This window comes from Oncorhynchus tshawytscha, linkage group LG26, assembly GCF_018296145.1.
Source record: "Oncorhynchus tshawytscha isolate Ot180627B linkage group LG26, Otsh_v2.0, whole genome shotgun sequence".
Lineage (NCBI taxonomy): Eukaryota > Metazoa > Chordata > Actinopteri > Salmoniformes > Salmonidae > Oncorhynchus > Oncorhynchus tshawytscha.
Genome location: NC_056454.1, coordinates 21,470,324 through 21,486,635, shown reverse-complemented (window position 1 = coordinate 21,486,635; position 16,312 = coordinate 21,470,324).

Here is a 16,312-nt window from a genome sequence, read left to right as displayed (position 1 = left end):
AGCTGGCTTTGTTCAGTTCAAGGGATGTGAGCGGCAAATTTTGTAGACACTCCCAAATGTGAATGCGCAAAATGTGAAATTGGCTCAATGCAATGAAGGAAGCTATGCAAAGCAGCGAGGCCTATGCTGATCCTGTCCATCAACAGTGACAGTACGGCCGCACGCATCAACAATTTCAATCAATTTCAATGGGTGGAAAGGAAGGCATGCATACCCTGGCGGTGTTGATGCAGTTTTAGCAAATCTTTTGATTTTGAGCATAAAAACACCAGAACCATTGAGAAAAAACATTAGATTACAATTATTATATCTTTTTTGTGTATATGTTATAAAACAAATGTGGGCTTACATAACACATTTTTCTATTAGATTATCACAAGGTAAGCAAGGCCTACCCTGCCTACCCTGTCTGCATGTCACACTTGAACAGTGGGTGACACGGGCCCTTGTGTAATGGAAGATACAATTCATTATGGGAGCAAGCTAATTCCTGCGATTTGTATTCAACTATCAAGGCTGTGTCAACATTACCGCTGCACTGCTGCAGTGTAAACCAATCTCAAACAGGATCCTATATCCTTGGACAAAGGTTGGTGGCTGATGGTAAGTGAGTGCGTGCGAGCGTTCATGTGTGTGTGTGCTGGCTTGTACATATATGCTTCCAAACGTATGCAGTTTTTGTATGTCCCTTTCTTAATGTGTGAGTAGTATTGAGCTGAAGTAGAGTATCAGGTGGGTTGTTGTAGCAGCATGTGGGCACTTTATCTCTCCCCCTTTGAGGACCTCCCCTTGTTAGTGTGTGTGTGTCTGTGTGTGCGTGCGTGTGCATGTGCGTACGCACGTGCGTGTGTGTATACGTCCATGCGAGTCACCCATGTGTATGTGAGCACAAGTCGAACAGTTGCACCTGGTTTGTGAGTGAATTAATCATGATGATTAATTGGCCTTCAAGTTAAATCTCCACAGAGTGATGTCAGGCTGGCAGGCGTCATGGCTGTAATTGACAGCACTTTAAGGAGAAGCAGATTGATTTACACAAGACTCTAATGAATCCCCCTCTCTACTGGTGGAAGAGGGGGGGGGAAGGTAAACAAATCTCTCTCTCACACACTCTCTCTCTCTGCCTCTCTCTCTCTCCTTCCTCCCCTTTGTGTTGTCTGTATGCATAATTAACTATCCTCTTTTTCTTCTTTCTTCATTGCCGATCCTTAATGATTGCACGTCATGAGGGTGAGAAGAAAAAGGAAAGGTGGACATGGAAGAGGGTTTGGCCATTTCCCCTTTCTTTTCTTCAACACCCCCTCTCAGGCTCTCCTCACTCCATCTTTCCCTTTCCCCATCCTCTGTTTTGTCTGTCCCTACAAATAATGAGGGTCAACTGTGCATGCTCTTCCTGGTTCAGATTGCAGATGCGGTTTTCAATGATTATAGCGGAGCAACCAATGTAGCATCAATTTCCTGTTCAGGTAAACCAATTGAAACAGAGGAGACACACTTCCTTGAGGAGCAAAGCGGGCTAACAAATCCAATAACTGTGTGGCCTAACCAGGAAAAACTCCATTCTCTATAGCCCATACGAGCCCGAGTTTATCCTGGTGAGGTTAGGTGGTCTGGAACGACTCAGGGCCCTAACCATGATGGTGTGAATCCACAAAAGCACAAAGCAAATATGAGATACAAAACAAAAAAGTTTTTATGATTTCATATATAGCGAAATGATTATGTTGTAGTTAACCCCTGAAATCATTGAGACTGGGGCCTTGTACTGTAAAGGAGGTCATGGCTGGTCAAAGACAGAAGTTCCTCTGATAGTTGTGTGGGTTTGATGTTCAATGTTACAATCTCCTCACCTCTCCTCTCCCCCCGGGCCGAGCCCCTCTGATCTGCGCTGGCGCTCATTAAAAATCCCTCTCCACCTTCACATTAGCATCAGAGTCATGGTCAGCTGGCTTTGTGTTACAAAGGGGAAAAACAATATAAATAACAACAACAACAAACAACAACTACAGTGTAGCCTTTAGTCCAGGGAGGAAAGGAGAAAAGGGGGAGGAGGGGAGGTGTCTTTGATAGTGCAGATCAAAGAGAAGAAGTAAAGTAGACCGTTGTGTGTTTTCATCCCGTCCCTCGGCCTCCCAAGGTCCTCTCTGATCCAGCCTGCCTGGTTGAGTGCAGTTAACAGTATGGGGAGGCCAGCCTTCCTGGCTGTGTGGAGTTAGCAGTATGATGAGGCCAGCCTGCCTGGGTGTGTGGAGTTAGCAGTATGAGGAGGCCAGCCTTCCTGGGTGTGTGGAGTTAGCAGTATGAGGAGGCCAGCCTTCCTGGGTGTGTAGATATCAGTATGGGGAGGCCAGCCTGCCTGGCTGTGTGGAGTTAGCAGTATGAGGAGGCCAGCCTTCCTGGGTGTGTAGTTAGCAGTATGGGGAGGCCAGCCTGCCTGGCTGTGTGGAGTTAGCAGTATGAGGAGACGAGACTTCCTGGGTGTGTAGTTAGCAGTATGGGGAGGCCAGCCTGCCTGGCTGTGTGGAGCTAGCAGTATGAGGAGACCAGACTTCCTGGGTGTGTAGTTAGCAGTATGGGCAGGCCAGCCTGCCTAGCTGTGTCGTTAGCAGTATGGGTAGGCCAGCCTGCCTGGCTGTGTGGAGTTAGCAGTATGAGGAGGCCAGCCTGCCTAACTGTGTAGTTAGCAGTATGGGTAGGCCAGCCTGCCTGGCTGTGTGTAGTTAGCAGTATGAGGGGGCCAGCCTGCCTGGCTGCGTGGAGTTAGCAGTATTCAGAGGCCAGTCTGCCTGCCTGTGCTGAGTAGGTTTATTTGCAATCATTGAGACGATCAGGTCTATTGGATCTGTAGACCTGGTTCAGAGGGGTTAAACAAGACTGGAGGGCAATTGTTTTCTGAGGTTAGAAGATGCTGCTTGGATCATGTTGTATCGCTCTGATGATGCTGTGATGTCATAAATATGTGGCCTTCTAAAATTCTGCTGCTGGAGTTTATGATCTAAACTCATCTCAGTGTGTGTGTGTGTGTGTGTGTGTGTGTGTGCCTGTGTGTGCAAAGCTACCAGTATTTGCTAATGCCAGTGCCACAACCTATTGCTTTTTTTATTAGTTCTATAATGTGATATGATTTAATGTATCTAACAATGGGCCTGTTTGTCTCTCCCTAGCCAATCAGCCCCACTCTAAAGTCTGCACACACGCCTACCTCTTCCCCTTTCCTGTGTCTCAACAGACTCACAACGCCACCGCATATGACTCCGCAATCAGTAAGTGCTTTTCTCTCTCTGTGTGCAAAGCTACCAGTAATTTACCAAAGTCACTGGAATCTTCAATCGTTTTGATAATTAATAGAAAATATATGTTACATTTTTAAAATAATATATAGTATTTTTTTTAAATAAATATCTGTGTCCGTATTGTTCATTAGTTTATAATAGATAGACCATATGGTTCAAGAAATTAAGCCTAATTAATGAAAAAAGTATTTCATCAACAATGGCATTATTTTCAATTAACTCTGCCACTCTTCTAAATATTGACTTTTTCACATCTGATACCAGTTTGAAACTGAAGCATTGACAACAAATACATATGAATAAAAGTGTGTAAAATAATATAATTTCTTATTTTCTTCGTACCCCTTTTTCTCCCCAATTGGTAGTTACAGTCTTGTCCCATCGCTGCAACTCCCGTACGGACTCGGGAGAGGCGAAGGTTGAGAGCCATGCATCCTCCGAAAGACAAGCCAGCTGCACTGCTTCTTGACACAATGCCCGCTTAACCTGGAAGTCAGCCGCACCAATGTGTCAGAGGAAACACCGTACACCTGGCAACCGTGTCAGCGCACATTGCTCCCGGTCCGCCACAGGAGTCGCTAGAGCGCAATGGGACAAGGACATACCTGCCGGCCAAACCCTCCCCTAACTCGGACAACGCTGGGCCAATTGTGCGCCGCCCCATGGGTCTCCTGGTTGCCTGGACTCAAACCAGGATCTCTAATGGCACAGCTAGCACTGTGGTGCAGTGCCTTAGACCACTGCGCTACTCAGGAGGCCCCCTAATTATACAATTTATTGCTGAAACCCTCATATTAAACACCTATGCTATTCACTAATTTGATGGTTTATATTTAGGATCATGTTTTATAGCTTTGTCATTCCATTTTTTTTAATCATCTTATTTAATTATTTCATATATTTTACTTACAGTATGATAAGGCCACACAGAGGGCCAGAGATAATTACAGACACCTGTGATAATCTGAAGTACCCAAAAGGGCCACTAGATGCCTTGTGATAGATTACATAAAATCCTTGAAAGATACCAACATTCTGGTAGCTTACTGGTAAACTTAAAAGTTTACACTCATCCACCCTCTCTTCGCAACCCTATGTGTGTTTACGTGTGCGTGTGCGTGCATGCGTGTGCGTGTGTGACTGAGGCTGATGAAATGGAATTGTTGCATGATTGCAGTAAAAGAGTGGAAGAGTGCATCACAAGTAAAGGATACCCCATGTGGAAGAATAGCACAAAGCAATGGCTTGAATAGCACCCATCAGCTCCTTCACTCTGAATGTGACTGCTGTGTCGAAGCAGGTCATCCCACTCAGCCAGGACAGTGTGTATGTGTGCGTATGTGTGTATGTGGGCGTGCATGTGCGTGCGTGCGTGCGTGCGTATATATGTGCGTGTGTGCGTGACACTACAGTTGAAGGAGCCCAGCTGTGTATCAAAGCGGGCGGTACCACTCAGAGCTCCAGCAGGAAGAGATATTCAGGTTGAGTGGGACATATCACTTTAATTGGTTTAGCGGGGGTCCCATTGAAGTTGTGGAGAGCAGTGTGTCTGAAATGGGAGGGGACAATAGCACTTGGCTCACTCACTGAGCTCCCCATTCTCTGGTGGAATGAGGCACCTCTGAATGGTTGATCTCAGTGTACCTGCTCCTTCAAGTCACTGCTCTATCCCTTCTATGATCTCCTCTTATGGAAAAAAATCATAATGATGCGATAATCTTGGCAGTCATCTGTCACATGCAGATACTGTCCATGAGGCAATGACAAAAAAAAAGAGAGGGTTAGAAAGGGAAAAAGGAAAAGTGCTTTGGATGGAGGGAGAGATGGGTTGTTTTGCAGTGGCTTCCGTTAAGTCTTCATCCACCGCACCCTTTCCGAGCTATCTTGTCTGTGATGCTAAGAAATCCAAAGGCCCCACAGGAATATTTCACTAAATGAAAGTCACAAATTAAGCCAGATAAACATAGGCCTAAAAAATATGCTATGTGAATTGCTTACTGTGGGCATAAACTGGATTGCCATGCCCAAGAGCACTGTTTTGAGAGTTCTGAGTCAGCAAGACAGTAGTAACAACGTGTTGTTTGTTTCAACACAATGTAAATATCTCCAGATTTTTCCAGAGACCCTAGAAATTCCATTAGCTGTAGTTGTTCATTATTAGTGTTTGTTGTATGGTAATTTGGGGAGATGTTGATCTTTAGTTTATGATTACAAAAGTAACATTTGTCAAAATGTGAAAATTGAATGATTTGTCTCCAGTGGGCAAGTAATGAATTGCAGCATATCATAAGTATCTCTAACAACAGTTGGATATCAGGAGAAACCGTCAAAAAATAAATAATACTGCTGGTATGAGCAGTTGCAGTTATTCTTCATTTAATACATGTTCCTAATCCTAGTGAACCCACCAGGGAAAGCTCCTTAACTACAGAGGGCCTCTATAATCTCCCGGTCAGAGTCTGTTTGACCAGTTTGGTCCTCAGGGACACCAGGTTGTTTGAGTTGGCCAGCCTCGGGGCTTGGGTACAGGGGGACGGTTGTCCATACTTATAGCCTGGAGAACTGGAGGTATTTCCTGACCCATTTTTCCCTGGTCGTTTTTCAGTCTTATTTTCTAGAGGCTGGATGGGAGTGATTTGTGTTTGTGGCAGAGAGAGTGAGAGTTGGGGCAAGGAAAAGGAGGGAAGGAGAGACAGAGATATAAGAGATTATATGTATATACAGTAGAAGTCGGAAGTTTACAGACACTTAGGTTGGAGTCATAAAAACTTGTTTTTCAACTCCTCCACAAATTTCTTGTCAACAAACTATAGTTTTGGCAAGACCTTTAGGACATCTACTTTGTGCATGACACAAGTCATTTTTCCAAAAATTGTTTACAGACATACTATTTCACTTATAATTCACTGTATCACAATTCAAGTAGGTCAGACGTTTACATACGCTAAGTTGACAGTGCCTTTAAACAGCCTGGAAAATTCCCCAAAATTATGTCATGGCTTTAGAAGCTTCTGATAGGCTAATTGACATCATTTGAGTCAATTGGAGGTGTACCTGTGGATGTATTTCAAGGCCTACATTCAAACTCAGTGCCTCTTGGCTTGACATCATGAGAAAATATGAAGAAATCAGCCAAGACCTCAGAGAAAAAAGTCTGGTTCATCCTTGGGAGCAATTCATCCTTAGGAGCAATTTCCAAACACCTGAAGTTACCAAGTTCATCTGTACAAACAATCGTTCGCAAGTATAAACACCATGAGAACACACAGCCGTTATACCTCTCAGGAAGGAGACGTATTCTGTATCCTAGAGATGAACTTTGGTGCTTTGGTACTTTGGTGCGAAAAGTGAAAATCAATCCCAGAACAACAGCAAAGGACCTTGTGAAGATGCTGGAGGAAACAGGTACAAAAGTATCTATATCCACAGTAAAACGAGTCCTATATCGACATAACCTGAAAGGTCGCTCAGCAAGGGAGAAGCCACTGCTCCAAAACCGCTATAAAATAGCCAGACTACGGTTTGAAACTGCACATGGGGACAAAGATCGTATATTTTGGAGAAATGGGGCTATCTTCTGTATACCACACCTACCTTGTTACAACACAACAGATTGGCTCAAACGCATTAAGGAAAGAAATGTTCAAATGAACTTTTTACAAGGCACACCTGTTAATTGAAAAGCATTCCAGGTGACTACCTCATAATACTGGTTGAGAGAATGCCAAGATTGTGCAAGCTGTCATCAAGGCAAAAGGAGGCTACTTTGAAGAATCTCAAATGTAAAATATATTTGTTCAACACTTTTTTGGATACTACATGATTCCATATGTGTTACTTTATAGTTGTGATGTCTTCACTATTATTCTATAATGTAGAAGATAGTAAAATGAAATAAGTGTGTCCAAACTTTTGACTGTTACTGTATGTATATATATACATATATATATATATATATATATATAGAGAGAGAGAGAGTGTACTTTTAAAAAATAGTTTATTTCACTTTTGTTTATTATCCATTTCACTTGCTTTGGAAATGTAAACATATGTTTCCCATGCCAATAAAGCCTTTCAATTTGAATTTAATTGAGGGGGGAGAAAAAAAATCGGGCTTAGAGGAGGGGGAGAAAAAAATCAGATTTAGAGGAGGGGGAGAAAAAAATCAGATTTAGAGGAGGGGAGAAAAAAATCAGATTTAGAGGAGGGGATTTAGAGAAAAAAAAATCAGATTTAGAGGAGGGGGAGAAAAAAATCAGATTTAGAGGAGGGGGGGAGAAAAAATCAGATTTAGAGGAGGGGGAGAAAAAAATCAGATTTAGAGGAGGGGGAGAAAAAAATCAGATTTAGAGGAGGGGGAGAAAAAAATCAGATTTAGAGGAGGGGGAGAAAAAAAATCAGATTTAGAGGAGGGGGGAGAAAAAAATCAGATTTAGAGGAGGGAGAAGAAAAAAATCAGATTTAGAGGAAGGGGGGAGAAAAAAATCAGATTTAGAGGGTAGAAGGAAACAAATCACTCTCTTTTCCCTTTTATTTGTCTGTTGCATTTCTTCTCCATATCCAGCACTGCACAAGACCTTCATCTTTTTATATAAACCAGAAGTCTAGTTTTCTTCCAATTTCCTCTACACTGCCTGAATATGAGTCTAACTGTTTACCTCATGTCTCAGTCCAGTTTAGTTGTTCTTTTTGTCCTTTTATGCTTGAAGGGCATTCTAGATCAAGATGATTTCCCTACAACACATAGTATATTTGCATTGTAGAATTCAATGGTTATAGTTCATTCTTACATGTTCTATGTTTGAGCTGCCTTTGAAAGCAAAAGTCAAATTAAAAACATTACTGGCATTGTTGAATTCGATTTTCATAAGAGCAAGCAAGGACTGATGGTTTGGTTAGCTAAACTAGTAAACTAGCAAATCTGTTTGTTTGGTTACCAAGGCAACTACTGTTGCTATCTAGTAAACTTGCAAACTACCTCAGTGGATGTTGAACACATTTCTACCTGCAAATGAACACATTTCTAGCAGTAAATGTATTAAATTATAGCCATGGTATAAAAGGGATAACGAACTTGGGACTCTATGCATTCTCTGGAAAATAATGCAACTCTGTGGCAGGTTAGTTCCACCCTGCTAGCACTTCGTGTAACCAGTGGAGGCTCCTGAGAGGAGCATCCTTCTCAGTGAATTTACTAAAAATTTAAATTTAAAAAGTTATCCTTTTTAGATAAAACTATACTAAATATAATCACGTCACTAAAAATAGATTAAAACAGACTATTTTGCAAAGAAGGTCTACAGTAGCCTCATGGTGTAGCCGGAGGACAGCTAGCTTCTGGGCCTCCTCTGAGTACATTGACTTCAATACAAAGCCCAGGAGGCTCATGGTTCTCACCCCCTAAGACTTACACAGTAATTATGACAACTTCCAGAGGAAGTCCTCCAAGCTTTCAGAGCTCTTGTAGCATGAACTGACATGTTGTGCACCCAATCAAAGGATCATAGAATGAATCTAGTACTGAAAGCATCAGCTACAGCTAGCTAGCACTGCTGTGCATAACATGTGGTGAGTAGTTGACTCAAAGAGAAAGATAATAGTTGAACAGTTTTGAACAAATTTATTTCATACAAAATGAAGATGAAGCAAGAGAGAAATATATATATTTTTCACTTTCAGTTTCACTTACTTAGCTAGCAAATGCAGCTAGCTAGTTTAGCCTACTGAAACACCCTGTTAAACAGATGGATGCTATATTAGCTAGCTGGCTATGAATATCGAACACAACACTGGAACTCTTCCAAGTCAAGGTAAGCTTTTGGTTTTATTAATTTACTGCCACTAGGGCCCGCCGGTGTAACTGCTTATTGACTGTACACAGTAAAATTACTGCATGAATGTAGCCGGTTTTCTAGCGCATTAGTTCTATTAGCTATGCTGACTATGATGTTACTTTAGCTAATATGGTGACAATGATGTAGGTTGTGTGTAGTGGGTTGGCTTGGAAAGTTTTTTTTGCCTGGTCACATACAGCTGATGTATTGTGCATTGAAGTCCACAAGCAAAGGGAAGAGGTGAGAGGAGGAGATCGCATAAATGTGAGAAGGAAGACAACGTGGCCGTATGTTTACGCATGAGCAGGTGTGTATTCATTTCGCCGATTCTGTTGAAAAAGGTTTCTTAAACGGAAACAAATGGAAAAAAACGGGGATAAACATACTTGAATTTGTCCAATAGAAACTTTTGTTTGCAACTGTTAGACTAATGATTACATTCTATATCAGCTAGATGCAGGCAAGAATGTGCAAAGCGGTATTGAATGTCACTATCTGTCCATGTGTCACTGTCTGTCACTTTAAATATGTCTCTCGACCTGTGTGGACCTACGTTATAAACTGTCATACATATCATGGGGATGCTACAACCTAGCCTGGGTATAGGAAAAATGGGAGTATCATGTAGTAGCCTAAATCTATCACTGTTGCATTGAACTGGGTGAATGGAATATGAATGAAAGTCATCCAATATGCTGTAATAGCAATAAGGCCATGCTCGTGAAAAAAAATGCACTCCCTGATCTTAAACGGCACTGACCGCCACTGCGGGGAACACATCTTTAACGGAGGACCCACTCCAATTCACATACCGCCCCAACTGATTCACAGATGACACAATCTCAATCGCACTCCACACTGCCCTTTCCCACCTGGACAAAAGGAAAACCTACATGAGAATGCTGTTCATTGAGTACAGCTCAGCATTCAACACCATAGTGCCCGCAAAGCTCATCACTAAGCGAAAGACATTGGGACTAAACACCTCTGTCTGCAACTGGATCCTGGACTTCCTGATGGGCCGCCCCCAGGTGGTAAGGGTAGGCAGCAACACATCTGCCAAGCTGATCCTTAACACGGGGGCCCCTCAGGGGTGCGTGCTCAGTCCCCTCTTGTACTCCCTGTTCACCCACGACTGCGTGGCCAAGCACGACTCCAACACCATCATTAAGTTTGCTGATGACACAACAGTGGTAATCCTGATCACCGACAATGATGAGACAGCCTATAGGGAGGGGGACAGAGAACAGGCAGTGTGGTGCCAGGACAACAACATCTCCCTTAACGTGAGCAAGACAAAGGAGCTGATCGTGGACTACAGGAAAAGGAGGGCCGAACACGCCCCCATTCACATCGAGGGGGCTGTAGTGGAGCGGGTCGAGTGTTTCAAGTTCCTTGGTGTCCACATCACCAACAAACTATCATGGTCCAATCACACCAAGACAGTCATGAAGAGGGCACGACAATACCTTTTCCCACTCAGGAGACTGAAAAGATTTGGCATGGGTCCCCAGATCCTCAAAAAGTTATACAGCTGCACCCTCGAGAGCATCCTGACCGGCTGCATCGCCTCCTGGTATGGTAACTGCTCAGTTTGGCAGGGTGGCCAGCTCTAAGAAGAGTATTGGTTGGGTCCAAACATTTTCAATTTATGAGTAATAGAGGCCACTGTGTTCTTTGGGACCTTCAATGCTGCAGACATTTTTTGGAACCCTTCCCCTAATCTGTGCCTCGACACAATCCTGTCTCTGAGCTTTACAGACAATTCCTTCCACCTCATGGCTTGGTTTTTGCTCTAATATGCACTGTCAACTGTGGGACCTTATATAGACAGGTGTGTGCCTTTCCAAATCATGTCCAATCAATTAAATGTACCACAGGTGTACTCCAATCAAGTTGTAGAATCATCTCGAGGATGATCAATGGAAACAGGATGCACCTGAGCTCAATTTCGAGTTTCATAGCAAAGCGTCTAAATACTTATGTGAATAAGGTATTTATGTTTTTATTTGTAATACATTTGCAAAAATGTCTAAAAACCTGTTTTCGCTTTGTCAGTATGGAGTATTGTGTGTAGATTGTTGTGGATTTTTAAAAATTTAATACATTTTTAAATAAGGCTGTAACGTAACAAATGTGGAAAAAGTCAAGGGGTCTGAATACTTTCAGAAAGCACTGTATATACTAGGCGGTGTCAGAGGACGGCCCAAATTTATTTTCCAAAGACTACAGTCACCCAAGTCATCGACTGTCCTCCTGTTACAGCACGGCAAGTGGTATAGGAGCGCCAAGTCTAGGTCCAAAAGGCTCCTTAACAGATTCTACCCCCAAGCCATAAGACTGCTGAACAATTAATCAAATGGCCACCCAGACTATTTACATTGACACCCCATCCCCCTTTGTTTTTACACTGCTGCTACTCGCTGTTTATTATCTATGCGTAGTCACTTTACCCCTACCTACATGTACAATTTACCTCGACTAACCTGTACCCTGCACATTGACTAGGTACCGGTACCCACTGCATATAGCCTCGTTATTGTTATTTTATAGTGTTACATTTTATTTGATTTTTTACTTTAGTTTATTTATTAAATATCTTCTTAACTCAATTTCTTGAGCTGCATTTTTGGTTAAGGGCATGTAAGTAAGCATTTCACAGTAAGGTCTGTTGTATTCGGCGCATGTGACAAATAAAATGTGATTTTTGATTTGATGTCATTCATTATTTTCCAGAGGACGCATAGCTCCTCATTGATTATTCCTTACATAATCTGCCATCAGGTGTGACACCCATACACTATACAGTGAATGGTGTCTTTCTCTCGTCATACCTCAAAGCTCCCCTTACCCTTGTGAAAATCATGTGGTGAAATTAATGAATGTCACTTTCACACATTAGCCACCCCCATCCACACATAATGGACTACACCACAACAATGTTTAACCAGTGCATCTGTCCATTTGGCCTGATCATTTGGGCCGGTGGGTGGCAATTGACTGTGTTCCAATCAGAGCTATAAATAGGTTTCCCTCTTGCCTCTTCTCCTGTCCTCCCTCATTCCCTTGTTCCCACCTTCCCTCATTACTTCACATCAAAATGCTGTATTCCAAGGGCTTCCCAAATGTTCTTCTTTGAGGACCCACTTGAAGCTGTACAGGTATTTTCTAGATGAACTATTGACAAGATAGAAGAGGTAGCCTATATACATCAATGATATTGACACAGCCCAAACAACCAAGCTAGACTATGGCCTCACTTCCACTCCTTCTCCGGATGTCTGTTGGGAGTTCTAGTACATTTTAATGAACATGCTCTGTTTTCTCTTCTATTTGGATACGGGCACTGACTGGTGTTATAATCACTGTAGAGCTTCCCTTTTTCCTCTCTCTCTTTCTCTCTCTTGCTCTCTCTTACTCTTTCTCTCTTTCTCTCCCTCCCTTTCATCCTCTTTCCACCATCTCTCACTCCCTCTCTCTCGCTCTCTCTCCCTTTCTCTCTGTGACTCCCTCTGTCTGTGGTAGAAACACGCAGCAGGGGATTGTGGCTAGAAGGCGTCTCCTACTGTGAGGGTTGTCTCTGGCTCAGGGATGAGATGAAGGTCGGACACACTCCCAATCAGAACAGGAGAAGGAGGAGAAGGAGGAAGAGTGATAGATTTCTATCTATTTAAAAACAGAGTGAAACGTATCAATCTAGTTCTTTCACCTTGTCTTCCTCCTCCTCTTCCTCGTTCCTCAAAGTGTTGTCAAACTATTTTGAGAGAGAGAGAGAGAGAGAGAGAGAGAGAGAGAGAGAGAGAGAGACTGAATTACAGTGTTCATACATCTCTGATTGACACACACCTTTATTGACCCTATGACTTTGGACGTGTTCCACAGCTAAGGCGAGGTGATGCAACAACCAATGGTTGCGTGCCACGTCATCGACTGTGTCATCGACTGACAAATTGCTATATCATACTCTATGATGTGGTTGGCTGATACTTCAAATACTTATGAAGGCATTGTAAGATCTGACAGGCATCAGCAACGTTTAAGCATAGGAACGCGCCTTTTGACTGCTTAGTGACATCACTATGACATCACTGTCTATGTGCACTAAAACTGTGAATATGAATGAGCTAATTAACATTACACCATGAAGGGCAGCTGGGAAGGGCAGAAGAGCTCTGTGGGAAAGAGTCTTTTATTTTCCTCTTTCAACACACACTATCTAAAGCATGAAACACACCGAGAATCTCACTGCCGATAGGCTGCCTACAGTTTATTATCACAGTAGGATGCCCTTCCTTCTCTTGCTAGAACAAAAGCGGTACCTGCTGCGTGCCGACCAGGTGCCGACAAACCTACCGATTCTACTTGTAGAATCACAATACTCGTCAGTGGCCAACAACTTGACTGTGAGCAAATCAGAGAGCACAAACCCCCACAAGATGGAGTAGGCAGTGTCCTTAGCAGTGTCCTTAGCTAGCTAGTGAATATGCTAACATTAGCCAGCTAGCTAAACATTTGGCTATGGGCTGGCACTGCCGTATGGGATTATGGAGAGTGAATTAAATTGTTTCTTTGTCATCTTGCTAGGTAGTATCTAGCTGTAGACATCTGGCTAGTATCAACAAGGGCTTTCTACAAAATAGGAACATTAGCACAGATAGCAAGGAATCTAGACAATAAGTAATACTCACGGATATGCATTGCCAAACAACGCTACTGACACCTTCTGGTTTGGAGTATTTTAACAAGGCTGAGTGGCTGACGACTTCCAAGGTATTTGCTGTGTGAACACAAAAGAGATAGACTGCTGACACTGTTCAGAGGTGCTGAGTACTGTCAGCAGGCAAACATTTGACAATCCTACCGGCATGTCTGAGCTTTACAAGGGGACAAAGAGTAGGGGCCATCTCTGAATGGGGATAGGAATCCTGCAGCCTCTAGGGAATTACAATGGTGCAAAAATAAGATGAAAGTGGGTGTATGTGTGTGTAGTGAGAAAAGGTGTGGAGAGAGAGAGAGATAGCGAGAGAGCAGTAAGGTGAGCCTGAGTCTCTACTCCTGAGACTGAAAGACAAATGAAAGAAGTTGTATGTGTGGGAGAAAGGGAGAAGACAGCTCTCAGAGAGCGACTTGGAGAATGGGGAGCAAAAGAGAGAGTGCGCATGATGAGCATGGATACAGTAATCTCCTGTATCAGTCTCAGATGCTGTGTATGTGTGAATGATGGGGCAGAGAGAAGCAATAGTAACCCCCCATAGGGAGAGGGAGAGAGGTTCAACTGTGGTCAACCTGAGGGTCGAGGAGGGAGTGAAACAAGGGAAGTGTGTACCATTCATTGATACTGGAAGAGATGTCAACACATTGTCATATATGAACCAATGAACCAGTCAAGCTCTCCATGATGAATCAACAACTTGGGGTCTTGGGTCTGGGCCTCCAGGGGTTCCATCTGGTCTTGACGCCATCTCTTTTAGATACAGGAGAGAGCAGCAGAGGGAGGGAATAACCAAATGAGCCATTATAACTATGGAGGATGAATGACAACTAAATTCTCTGTCTCTTCCTTCCTTTTTCTCTCTCTCTCTCTCTCTCTCCTGTCGGTAAGTCCTGTACCACTCCTTTGACAGAGAGATGTACAGAGAAAGGCAAACCATGTGTCTCTCAGAGCTGAAAACTCCAGTTACACCGATGCAGAGTGCTCCTCTTTTCTTCTCCTCTGCAGTTCTCAACCATTAAGGGACATTTTATTTCACATGTGAAATCATGTGGTTTTTGGAAAACTTCACATGTGATGATATTTCACCAGTTTTCACAGGTGATGCATGGCAAACAGAAACAAGCTGTTTGGATCTCCCAGAAAATCACAAAGTAGTGTTGTTTTCAATTTACATATTTGACACACACGATTACATTGTGTATGTTTTTTTATAGAGTAATTATTATTCAACATGTCTTCACCTGGAATTTGTACTCACAACCTTTTGGTTCACAGTGTTCCTATCTTCCAGCTATGCCACCATGTCTGTGTCAATAACTGGTTTCATCTGTATTCCTACACTTTGGACTTCAAAGTTGATCTCAGAGTTGTTAAAGGTACACTTTATAAAAAAATATTATATTTATTAGCAGTGATTCAGCAGTAACATTTAAATCAAATAATATGCCCCACCAACATTAGACAACTATACAGAAAACCCTCAAATTGTTGAAATAAGTCAATTAAATCAATGATCTGACAGAATAGTCAGATTAATTGATAAATAAGCCAGATGGCACTGTTTTGCTAAATACCTATGTATTATAGGTTATGAATCTGTAGGGAAATTCTGAGAACGATACACTTTTTGGTACAGCAGAAAGATCATTGTTTCCCAAATCCAGATATTGTAAGGTCAAATCCCAGGTGGGGTCATATTGAAAAGTAAGCAATAAGTGATCATGTCAAATGTATTCACATTGATTAAAGATGTTTACACTATTTTTGATTGAATTTTCACTTTCACATGTGAAAAACTTTCACATGGGAATATCTAACTCTCACATGTGGAATTGCATCAGATGAAAAACATTCACATGTGAAATTCGTATTAGCAGTTGTCACGTGCAGTTTCATGGTATCACATGTTGAAATTTTGCATCCCCATGTCGTGACATTTATTTCACGTGATCACATGTGAAATTGATGTGTTTTTTTGTTAAGGGAACTGCTGCATTTGCATATTGCTAAAGTCTACCAAAGAAAATAGCCTGCAGCTAGAGTAGCCCAACCGCTGTGCATATTGGAGACAGAAACAGAGGGAGAGGAACGGAGAGAGGGCAGGAGGGGGAGGGAGGGGTGCAGACAGTGAAAGAGGGAAATGAAGACAAACCCTGGAAGACAGAACCTGGAAAGAGAGAGTGAGTCAAAGAGAAGGTTAGATGGAGCATGGGACCTGGGAAATTCCTGCTGCCCTCAAGAACTGGAGTGTATAGTGCACCTCTTCTCTGCAGCCCTGGGTACAGATGGGGAGCAGATAGACAGCGAGAGAAAAACGAATGAGAGAAGAGAGGGAGAGCGGGAGGGAGAGCCAAAGAGAGACATGAAGAGCCTGAGAGAGCAAATGAGAGAAGAAAGGGCTAAAATATGTGCATCACAAGAAGGTCTCCACCCAGCTTCCTCCATGAATATCAAACAGTCGACACTGGCCT